Source organism: Mirounga leonina, unplaced genomic scaffold (genome assembly GCF_011800145.1).
Source record: "Mirounga leonina isolate KUSES-001 unplaced genomic scaffold, KU_Mleo_1.0 Mir_53, whole genome shotgun sequence".
Classification (NCBI taxonomy): Eukaryota; Metazoa; Chordata; class Mammalia; order Carnivora; family Phocidae; genus Mirounga; species Mirounga leonina.
In genome coordinates, this window is record NW_023270807.1 from 37213183 (window position 1) to 37225711 (window position 12529).

Consider the following 12529-nt stretch of genomic DNA (forward strand, 5'->3'; position numbering starts at 1 on the left):
CCAATTTGCATAATGAATGAATGAGTGGAATTGAAGCGCATTTCACACATGCAGTACACAAGGCAACTTTGTAACATTTCCCCTATTCGACTCCTGATTATCTCTGTGATAGATGAACTATGATTGGATTTTACATTTCTCAAATAAGAACTGCAAATACAGTAAACCATTAATCTAGTGTTCATTAATTTGGAGTTCAAGATAATTCAGTCTGGGCTTACCTGAAATTTGCCTCTGCAGGATTAATGAAGACTGATATGTTAAACAAATTACAGTAGACTTAAAATCATTGACTCTTTCTAACGGGCAGATGGTTAGAGCAGTGATGCTCTAAAGAAATGTACAATAACTGATTGCATGCAAATGGGTATCTTAATGAAGAAGGTTCATCCATTTAGCAAAATGAACTGAACAGACCTCCACGTAGAAATGATCGATGATTGATTCTTTAAATGTCTGTTGAAACTTCTACCCAATAGCAACCTCACACTGCGTATAATACTAAAGAGGGCTACAAAGAATATGTCCTCAGGATGCTTGGAATCCAGTTGGGATTCTAAAATACGACAGAATTTTAGAACGAGGCAAGGCATAAGTGACTTAAGAATACAGATTAAAAATACAACGTGAAAGGTAAAAAGTGAGCAAATCCACTCTGGAATAATAATTTCTTGTAAGACATGGAAATTTAATTTCACCTCTGGAAAAAGAACAATTGTTTTAGGACTCATCTTCTCCTCAGTTCTCCCCTCCCCCAATGGAATCAGTGCAGGTCTTTCCACGAGTCACTTCGAAGATGTCTTCTTCCTAAGGCCTCGATCTCACTTTCCGACTGGCAAACCCGAGGGGGCGCACTCCTTTGGAAAGCGACGGGGCGTTTCCTCTTCCTTCTCGGAGCCCTCCTAAAAGAACGGGGCGACGCCGGGCCGAGCCAGCTCGGGGTGAGCGCGCACCCACTCGCTACCCGGGCTCCGGAGCCCGCTGCGCGGCTCGGGCGGCCAACAGGGCGGCGCGCCGAGCGGGCCGCGGGGCCTTCTGGGGCTTGCGGTCTCTGGCCCCGCCCCCCGCCCACTCCCCCGAGGGTAGAACGCGGGGCGAGCTGGGCAGCTTTCCAGGCTGCGGGTCGGGCGCCTGGCCGCGTGGGCAGGCGCTCAGGCTTCGCCGGCCTCAGCGCCAGAGCGTCCCTCCCCGCCTGCACTGGCTCCCCACGGAGGGCGCCCTCCCTCCTCTGCAGGAGCCCCGAAGGTAGGTGGGGAAGCGCCCCGCACGCCTCCGCTTGTGCAGCCTCGCGGGCCGCGCCTTCTGCCCGGGTCGCCTGGCCGTTCCTTTCCCGTAGCCCGGGGGTTGGATCTACGTTCCTGCCGCTCGCACCTCCGTGTCTGGTTCCGCACACTGTTGGGGTTTCCCTTCACCTAATTACGCGGATCGCGCCCGCACTGGAGCTTCCGGGGTCACCGGAGCACTGGCATAGAAATTCGTGGTGTCTGTGGTGTGTCCCACGGCTCTGAGCATGTTTAAACTTAGCTTGACTACCAAAATGGTGCCTGAGGCTTCAAGGAGAAGGCGGGACCTGTGTTTTGAAACCATTGGTGGGGTTGGCAAATCCATTCATTGAGTAGATCTTTAAATGATCACCTGCTGTATTGGAGGGACTGTATAAAGTGCTGTAGGTGTCAAAGATGGGACCTCACTCAAGGACCTCACAGGCTTGTGCTAGGGATGGATCTATAAGTGCCCAAGAAACATTCAGAGGGAAGGGTAAAATTGCATTAGAAGGATCAGACCAAATGCTGTGGGACAGAGAAGCTTCGTGGAGGTGGGATAAGTACCAGATCTTTGGAAAACAGGGGAAGAAGTTGGGAATTCATTACAGATGAAGGGGTAGTAAGAGTAAAGGCAAGAAGCCAGGCATGCATGGAGAAAACAATGTTTTAGTGTGTCTAGAGTGTTTGAAGTGGCAGGAAATAAGATGGGAGCAGTAGCTTGGACTGAATTATGAAAGGCTTCAAGTAGCTTCGCAGTCTGGAATTGCGGAAACATGTTTTTGCACTTGAATTCCATCAGGATCCATAGATTATAAAGAAATGTACTGTTGTTTAATATTCATAAAATGTTTATAATGTCGAAAAACACATAATAACATGGACTCTTCATGACATATTTTTCAATAGTAATGTTTTTGTCAAATTAATTACACACACACTGATCACTTTCTTGGGCTTGTTTGTATTGCCTTTTTCCTATTTAAAATCCAGAGAATTTACAGTGTATCATGTGGCTGCAGTGAGATTCAGTTGCTTGGCAAAGATTTGTGATTTGCTATCCACTATTCTACTTGTTTTTATTTTGGAAGACTTACTGCTTTAGAAGGGTTTTAGATCAAGTGCGATAAAGAGCATGTGTAATTTGGAACATGTATAATCTGGATGACGTTTTTTTCATGAATGATGGAGGGAATACCAGTATTTGGAACCAGCTTTCCCAAACCAGTATTTTGGAGGCTTTGTTAAAGCTTAGAAAATGCTATCTTAAATGTTTTAGCATATATAAAGATGTTAGGAGTCCAGTGGATATTGTGAAGATCAAAGAGAATATTTTAGTTCTTTTACAGGACATGTGTATGTCACATATACATTAAACTACTTGAAAAAATACTTGAAGGTCAAGAGTCACACTTTAATAGAGCTAGTTAAATTAGGCCTGGTCATTTTGGAGCTTTATTGAGGGAAGTGTATGACTGCACTGTGAAGAATGGATTGGAAGGAGTGAAAAGATCAGTCAGAAGGTTGATGAGGTAATAAAGACAAGAGGTATTAATGGTTTGAGGAAAAATTAGACACGTCTTTAGATTCAGCTATAGAATTGACAGGGAATTGTATAGAAGGATAATTGGGGGAGTAGTGCCCTGAAGTCAGAGAGCAAAGTGTTTTAAGAATAGAGGAGTGGCCATTAGGGTCATATTAGTGGTCTGATGCTGCAGAGAAATAGAATGAGGATTTGCAAATAGACGTAAGGTTTGGCAATTATGATGTCATTTGTGACCTTGGTAAGAACAGCTAGGTTGAGGGGGGGTGATTAGAGAGGGTTTTTTTTTTTTTTTTTCTTTTTTAAAGCTAGGAGCAACCTGAGCATGGTTGTATGTTGAGAGATAAAAGTCAGTACAGAAGAAGAGATTGTAAGAGCAGAGAGATGTGGCATACACAATGATAGTAAAGAACAACAGGTAGAGAAGATAAGTGTTGGTATGCAATTAGTGCGTATTCTTAGAATATTGTGTATGGTATATAAGTACAGGAAAATGTTGGCTAGAACTTTCTTATATGCTTGCAGAGTATGTAGGATCCAGCTTGCTTACCTATCCATTCATTCTTTAGGTCAGTCACCTGATATTTTTTCAGTACTCCTCATGTGTTAGCTGTAGGGATTCCTGCTCTGAGCAGACAGATAATGAGCTCAGTGGAGCTTGTTTGTCACTGAGGGACACAGACATCAAACAACTAATTAAAGAAGGAATTATCCAGTTGCAGTTGTGGTAACTGATGTGAAGCGAGAGTATGGGATGTTAAAAGCGTATGTATTAGAGGGAGTTGACATGGTCTAAGGAAGGCATTTTCAAGGATAGACTGGCTAAGCTGGTATTAAGAGATCTCTCTTGTTGCTGAGTCAACCATCCCTTCCCCATGCTGCCTCTCTGTTACCATCTCATTCTTGGTTCTCTGTTCACTGTTGGACTCAGTCTCCCCTCTCTCAAGCACTAGATGTGTATTTTATCAGTGGTTTGGTGGGGTGGCAGAACTTTTCAGGAACCGAGACTTTGCAAGGATCTTTCTCAATCCAGTTTTTGCCGCATCGTAGTGACTAAATATGAACTAAGGGTCCATTTAATTTTATTTCTGCTACATTGATTACTGTTAGGGAAAGAAAAGGGCTTTGGGAATGGCAAATCGATGGTCAGCCACAGCCACCACTGACTTAACCCCTTAACATCCTTTGGAGGAACCACAACCAGCACAGATCCTGTCACTTCTTATTAGGAATTTTTGGTAACAGCCAGTGAAAGCTAGGTTTTGTTTTCTTTCATTTAAAATTTTAATGTTCTCTGGGACAAGTGATTGGGGAAAAAGCATCCACTCATGTTTCTGTCTGTAGGGAAGTGAAGGTACTCTTGCTGCTATGATATTGCATTTATACAGCATTTGCATGTTAGCTAAGTGCTTTTACAGTCAATTTTATTGTTCAGTTTAAAAGAGAGCCTCAAGTCACCCCTGTCAAAATTTGTTCGGTGTTCTTCAGAGAAAAGGATCTTTTGTAAAAATGGTCCTTCTGTGATGTGGAAAAATTGATCAATCAAAAGCCTATATATAATGTAAGGCAATGTGTCGATAGAAGACATGAGCCACATGATACCTTTCTTCACAATGAAAGAAGCAAAATAAACAACAAAAACAAAACTTAGTAGAAATATAGCCCTGCAGGAAGCCAACCCCCTCATGATTTGGTTTGTGCAGTATTCAGAGATGTTTTATGAGCGACAATATGTGTCCTTACATCTGCGTCCTTAAAGCGTTACGTTTTATTTAGAGTGGCTGTTGGCAAACTTTTTCTGTACAGGGCCAGATAGTAAATGTTTCAGACTTTTCAAGGCCATGCTGTTTCTGTGGCAATGACACAGCTCTGAAGCTGTAGCACTCGAGCAGCAGTAGACAATACATAAGAGAATGGCCGTGGCTGTTTCAATAAAATGTGGTTTATACAAGCAAGCCTCCCCTCCCCCCAGATTTGGCCCGTGGGCCATCATTTGTCAACCTCTGATCTACAGCACTTGTGAGATTCTTTTACTGACGAGGGGTGTTATAGATTAGAGTGATTGATAGTCAGCTCAACACCCCGTGAAGGCAGTGATGGACTTGTCTTGTTGACTGTTGTGTCCCTGTGTCTAGCACAGTGCCTGACAGGTTGGAGATAATTAAACTTATCTGTTGAATAAAAGAATGAGTAGCAAGGCTACCTGAAGGAAAATTGCCTAAGTTTGGGTAGATGGTTCCGTATTCAGATTTTCAGGCTCTATAACATGTATTCTATGGTACTACAATTTTGGGTACAGCATATATGTTGCAGTTGAGTGCTTAGTTCAGAGAACAAATCCAAGGGGATGCTTGAAGAATGAAAAAGAGCCAGTGATACACAATGATAGTAAAGAACAACAGGTCTATGAGTCTCTGCCAATAAAAATGCATACTACACCCTTTGGAAGGGACCTGAGAAAGAGAATATATTCCAACCTCTTACCCAGACTAGGGCTTTCCTTGTTTGCCCTGTTTTGTGTGCCTTGCTAGCATTTATGCTAGATATTCTCCTTTGGTCCTCCAGATTTCTCCAGGCCTCCGTCCTGCAGGCTCATACCAGCCCCTGCTCCCTCCCCCACAGTCCTAACAGTGATCCTGTAGGATGAAAAGTCACAGCTCCTGTCAGGTAGTCCTTTCCCTCTCTCTCCCAGCTCTGGTAACTGCTTCCTCCTCTCATCCTTTTAAGGGCTAGGGAAATTGAAGGATGGCCTTGCCTCTTTCTGTTGTCGCTGGCCCCAGGACATTGTGTTATCCCCTTAAATTGCCCACACTCTTAGAAACAGTCTCTTTATTAAACTCTCCTCATATTGCCTAAATTGTGGTACCTTTAGCTTTCTGCCTGGACCCTGGTGGATGTGGTATTCCCACCACTTTTTCAAAGGCACCTATTGTATGTCACTGAATGACTTTTAAGTCCCCCAAAGTCAGTGACTGTGGCTTCTATTTCTTATAGTCAGAGGATCTCAGGGTAAAAGTGGTCCTGGAAGGTGATGCATTTAACTTTTCTGTTCTGAGTTTGGATACATTCTGCCCCATCCTTATCAGAGCTCATTGTACCTGAACACCTTCCACAACAGGGAATTCATTACTCCTAATGTTCTGTCACATATCATTAGACACATTGGACTGATAGACTATGTTTACATAACTTCCATCCACTGTCCTTGTCTTGTTCCTTGGGGTTTCATGGAATATGTCCAATTTACATTTCATTCCTCTGTTCTTCAGACAGCAGGTTTTTGAGTTCCTTTACCATCTCTGTTTACAAGCAGGGTGCCTAGAACAGAATCTCTTTTTCCATGTGTTGTCTGATCATGCTCAGTTAAGCATAAGCATGATAACTTTCCCTGGAAGGCTTGCTACCTCCAGGAATAGGAGAAGGATTAATAGGTCCTCTTTCCTTGCTTTGCAGCTGTAAGAGGGAATGTGATCTGACTCCACTCCATACTTCCCACCTCTGCTGATTTCAGTGTTACATGTCGTAAGCATAGCTGTCTTTGACAACGGCTTGTTTTTTCTCGTTACTGAGTTTATCTATATTTAAAGGCTGTCTATCAAGGGAGTAAAGTAATTTACAAATTGTACCTCTTTAGAGGGCTGTGTCTACTATCCAATTTTCTTTTGCTTTTCTTCAAATGTCAAAAGTACACTGATCATCCTTTAATTACTTTAGGGGGCACGATTTAAAGTATTTCGCTGAACTTTTTATTTAGGTTTCAAATCTGAAAAGCATATATCAGCAGACTCACAGATTCTTTAGCATTTGTTCCTTTTTTTTTTTCTGGACATTCACTCTCACTTATGCCCATTACTATATCTCTTGCATTTGGGAAATGTAAGAAAATATATTGAAATGCAATATTTTTTGGTTAATAATCAAACTAACTTTAAGGAAATGTTATGAAGTAGGTTCTTAAGTATAACCTACATGTAAGTCAATTTTTATAATGAAAGTCCAATTTATTTTTTAACAAGCCTCTAAAATATCCATCAGCTTCTTTAATTCTTCCTTCTGATTTATTCAGTCAGCTCATTCCTCATTTCATTTTTGATTAGATTGGTTTCACCATTGGCAGAACTCAGGAAAATAAATCCTCTTATATTTAATGTGTGCTTTGGTTTAATCTGGATGAATAGAAAAATGAAAACAACCCATTAGAAAGTAGATTGTTAGAGAGATGTGACTTTCTTAATCTTTAATATAATTGTTTGGAAATATATTTCAGAGGCTGCTTACTGATTACTCCTTTTCCCATGCCTGCCTTCTGTTTTCATGACTGTTTCTTACAAGATTAAAAACCAGAACATACTTGTGATTCTTTTCAGATTCTTCAAATGGGTTTTACAATAGCTGATTGTTTATGATCCATTTCTTTTTATCTTTTGGAACAATGGTAGGAGAAAGCTACTTTCTCTTCTGATCTGTTTGTGTACTTTGTCTAAAGTTCTATTATTCATGCATTAGCTTGTATTTTATTTATTTTCTTACTTGTCTGCCTCCTCCAGTAGAGGAAAAGCTCCTGAGGGAAGGGGCATACTTATCTCGAATGCCTGGCACAACCAATAAGTGGTGGTGAATGTTTGTTGGCAGAATATAAATTGATCATGACCAATCTGCCATTTTATAACAGGGAACAAAACACATAGTTCTCAAGAAGTTGCTGCTTCCTAAAAAATTATTTCTCTTATAAATATGACTCCTAAATAATCCATTTTTATAAAGATTGTTTTGTCTTTTAATTAAAAAAATCATCCACTGTCCATCACCCATTTATTTGATAATTATTAAGCATTATTTTGGATATATAATGAGTAGATTTTAAAAATTACATATATTTCCAATAAGCTCTCTTCATCAAAATCAACTTCCTAAAGCCAAAATTGTATATTTTAAATGCTGCATGCATGCAAGTAACTGTAGCATAACTGTGGATTGGAATTGAAGGAACCGTTTATTTCAGCTCAAAGACCCTGCAGTACATTTCATACTAGATTGCTGATGGTAAATAATAATTACCAGTTTCCCAGTATATTCCAAAAATATGACTCCTGTGTAAAATCACTGACAAAGGCACTGATTCAAAGTACATAGCTGGAAGCTGGCTTCTTTAATTATTAATGTGCTTACCTCATTTCCATCACTCATTAATAAAAAGCTGAGATTCAGTCTAGAATTAAAGAAACAACTTCAGAGAAGAGGTCATGTGGTCTGAGTAAATGTGTCATCAGCATTATTTTGTACATTTTGTATTTTCCAAGTGATTTTGGTATGTGTTTCTGACTAGGCTCCATTCTTCACTGGCCTAATATTGGAATCGTATTGGAGTCTTCCCTCACTCTCTCTCCCTCTCCAGTCTGGCAGCAAGCTGTACCATTCCACAAACATCTTTCAGAGCCTCTCGTCTTCTGTGTGCTCACTTTCAGTGTCCTGGCCTCGTTCTCCTTCTGGCCCTTCCTTAATGTGTGGTGCAAGTAATCCTGAGCTCCTTCCTACCCAGGACAGTCTTCTTCCTAAGATGCCACTGGATCATTTCACTTATCCACTCAGAAGACCACAGCTATTTCCATCTGTCCAGTTGGCACTTCTGACTGACTCTCAAGATCTCAACTTCCCTATCTTATATTATTTCCCTTTATTCCCTAAAATACCTTATTCTTTTTTTTTTTAAGATTTTATTTATTTATTTGACAGAGAGAGAGAGAGCATGAGCAAGGGGAGAGGGAGAGGGAGAAGCAGGCTCCCCACTGAGCAGGGAGCCCGATGTGGGGCTCCATCCCAGGGCCTTGGGATCATGACCTGAGCCGAAGGCAGACGCTTAACCATCTGAGCCACCCAGGCACCCCTAAAATACCTTTTCTTTTAGTTGAGGAGTTCTATGTCTTCTCCCACAAATTCGTTTGTCATTATCTGCTGTCTGCTCGTACTGTTCACTCCATCTGAAGTGCTTTGCTCCCTTTGCTTCTCTGAATTCTATGCATCCTTCAGATCTCCCAGGCTTGCTCCAGAGGTCTTTCCTCCCCCTGTTCATGTTAGCCCACATGTGTCTCTTCTCTGAGCTTTTACGTGAAATTACAGGCTTGGCAAACAGTGGGTCTGGGATTGAATCATGGCCTCATACTAGTCTCAAGTAGACCAAGCATTGCATTGAGTGTTTACTGTGTACCTGATAGAGTTCATAGGGGTCATGTGCCTTAGCTAATCTCTCCTCCTCAGTAACTTTATATATTAAGTACTATCTTGATTCCCATTTTACAGATGAGCAAACTGAGGCACAGAGAGGTTGAGCAACCTGTCTAAAGTCACTCATCTAGTAAGGGGCAGAGCTAGGAAGCTTGGCTCCTGAACCTGCTCTCCTAGCCTCTGTGCTATTCTTGCCTGGTCAAGATATATTTGAAATGAGTTTTTTTTTTTTTTTCCCTTTGAAATGAGTTTTGATGGGGATTTTTAGGGTTGACTGATGGGCATATTACTCTTTCCTGTCTCCCTGGGCGGTCTCTGGAGGAAAAAAATCCCTTATCTAACAGTGCTTTTGGAGTTGTTATGCCTGCCTGTGTGTTGTGTGCGTGCGAGTGTTGACAAGCTGGGAAGGGCATTGAGGGAGGCACAGAGTGACCACAGGGAAGTTCAAGAGGCCTACTCCTGTCCCGGTTACACTTAATTCCTACTCCCAAGCCCAGAAACCATACTGTAGAAAGAATGCGTGCAGAAAGACGAATATTAAAAAAATACAGTTTTACCACTTGTGAACTGGATATCCTTGAGAAAGCTGCCCTCTCTGAACTTTAATGTCCCTAGCTTTGCACAGTGATACTAAATTGTACATCGCAGAATTATTAAATGAGATAATAAAATGGGGTATTTAATGAGGTACTGGATGTAAAGTGAATGCATGGTGTCCAGTATGCAGGGGTGTCCAAGAGATATTTATGTTTTCCTTTGAGGCTCTGTACTCTAGCCAGGCCCATGGCTTTCCTTATCCCTGCTGATGCTCTTCCCTTTGCCTGTATAACCAAGCAGGCCCTCATTTCCACCTTGCTAAATCTCCTTAACTTCTCCTGTCTTCCCTTAGGTACTAACTTCTTCATGAAGCTTCCTGCGACCCCTTAGCTGGCATTCATTTCCCCTTTCTGTGAAGTCTTTCACTTCCAACTCTTTATTGTAGTCGTTCGTGTACAGTGTGGCTTAATCGTTCGCACTGAGCCTGATGCTAGCAATAATAGAAGACGAAGGCACAGTCCATGCCGCCGGTGAGCTCACTTGCTGTCAGGTAGGGGAGAGAGACCCCCACATGACTGTTGATACAACCTTGTGGTGAGAACATTTCCAGAATGCTGTGGAAATGTAGATGAGAGCGCAGTTAACAAAGCCAGGGTGGAGAAGGAAGGAGTAGGAAGCCTAGAGGATTTCGGACAGGGGCAGTTAGACTGGGCCTTGAAGGGTGAGTGGAGAGTCTGCAGGCAGGGGATGGGGGAAGGGTGTTTCTATCAGAGTGAACATGATAGACAAAGGCCCGCTATCATGGCAGCATGTGCTTTGTTTGGGAAGCCACAAGAGTCCTCTGTGGCTAGATTGCCCACTGGCAGTGGAGAAAAGTAAAGCTAGAGGGTAACTGTTTTTGGTTCTCAACAAATCAGTTGTATGACTAGAGATCTAGCTTAAAAGCAGCTTTGAAAAAGAATAGATTTTTAATTGTGTCTTCATTATGTCCATTTGAACCGTCATGGAGACGGACCGTTCAACAACTTATACTATTTTGGGTGCGTTAAGAAAGTTCAACTGTTGTGACTGATTATGTTCATCACCAAATTGGAGGTTAAGTGCTGGGTGTCACTGAAAAGGGACTTTGACCAGACAGAGAATAATCAAAGGAAGCTGTCAGAATAAAAAGAGGCTCAATATTATGATGTTATGATGGGTATAAGAGACCTTATAGCCTTTTGCTTGCTTCAGAACCTTGGAAGGTGATTCAGGAAAGTGGGCTTTATACTGTTTTGCTTTCAGAGGTGGACTGGGATTCATAAGCAAAAGTTATAGAGTATCTGGAAGGAATTTCTAAGAACTGATGATTAGGTATTCCAGTTTTTAATACTGTAATGTCCATGGAAACTGGGTTGGACTCCTGATTCTCTTATTGGGTGACAGAATGGATCATTTTTTCTGATACCAAGCTCTTGGGAGTCTATGACACATGTTCAACACAGTTTTGGTATGAAATAAATTTTATTATACTTGAAATTTATTAAAATAGATTATCTGTGTCAAAATATGCTAATTTAATGTGTCTGCATGGCAGACAGTATAGAAAGATGAAAAGTTTTAGAGTCAAATTTTATCTTCATTTCTTACTATGTAATTTTGAGCAAGTTACTCCCTGAGCCTGTTTGCCTGAGAGAGAAAGAGAGAGAGAGAGCAAGCACGAGCAGGGGGAGGGGAGAGGGAGAGGGAGAAGCAGGCTCCCCACTGAGCAAGGAGCCAGATGTGGGACTCGATCCCAGGACCCCGGGATCATGACCTGAGCTGAAGGCAGTCGCTTAACCGACTGAGCCACCCAGGCACCCCTTGCCTCCTTTTAGATAAGCAAATTGAGGCTTGCCAGAGGTTAAGTGCACAAAGCTTCTAAGTGGTGGAGACTGGATTTTAGCGAAGCTGTCTGATTTCACAGCTGGAACTTTTCCCTGTACGCTGCACTGCCTGCTGCTTGTGTACACGGACTCAGAATTGGGTAAGGCCAGTCAGTCCACGTAGCTTTCACATCAGTTTTGATCTGTCGTCATCTCAGAAAGATGGCCATTCAGCCTCTGCTTGAGTAACTCCAGTAATTGGAATTCCGTAACTTCACAGGACAACCCATTCCTTTGTTGGACAGCTCCTGCACTGGAGATCTTACTCATCTATTTATCGGAAACTTGTCTCCCTGTAATCTCCATATATTAGTCCTCGTTCTGCCTTCTGGAGGATTATTGAACTCCTCCCTTCCCTCTTTGGTCTAGCAGTCTTTCAGATGCTATGTGCCTGGAGTCTTCTTCTTCAACAGTTCGGTGGGCAGTCTCCAGAGCCCTTGCCCTCAAAATCACACTTTCTGACGATCCTGTTTAATTGGTTGTTGCTGGCAAGTTGCGGTACACAGAATTGGACACAGCAATGTGGCAATCGGTGCACTGGAAAGACTCCTGGACTGAGATGTAGCACCTAGGTTAAGGTGTCAGCACTACTGCTAACTGGGTGATACTGGGCAAGCGGCAACAGAGCTGAGCTGCAGACCCTCATTTGTAACACAGGAATAATAATCACCCTACTGTACAGCATTAATATGGGAGTCAAGGAGGATGGTGCTGGGAAGGTGCTCTGTCCACAGCCCTTGCCTCACGCCTGTCAGCTGCCCTCTCTTTGGCCTGCTCTTCTGTGTTCTTCCATGTCAGCATGACTTGCTCCCTCACCTCCCTTGGCAGCTTTGCTCAAAAGTCAGCTGCTAATTGAGGCCCTTCTTGACCGCTGTATTTAAAATTGCAACCAACCGTTTACCTTCTCTCTCCATCTTACCTGCATTAGTTCTCTCAGCTGTGTTTATCACAATTTGACATACATGTATTTTACTTACTTATGTTGTGACTCTTCCCACTAGAATGTGAGCAATGTGAGCTCAAGAACTCATCTATTTCTGTCACTGCTATATTCTCTGGAC

The 12529-nt window shown here is 42.3% G+C and overlaps 1 protein-coding gene across 1 annotated transcript in view; it reads left to right on the plus strand.

Annotated features, from left to right (window-relative positions):
- Positions 1 to 1086: 1086 nt before the first annotated feature.
- The window catches only part of MEI4 (meiotic double-stranded break formation protein 4), a 237039-nt gene continuing 225596 nt past the window's right edge, over positions 1087 to 12529 (plus strand). Inside the window, exon 1 of the mRNA XM_034991829.1 lies at positions 1087 to 1245. The gene's annotated coding sequence lies outside the window, so the exon portion shown is untranslated. The remainder of the gene's footprint in view (positions 1246 to 12529) is intronic.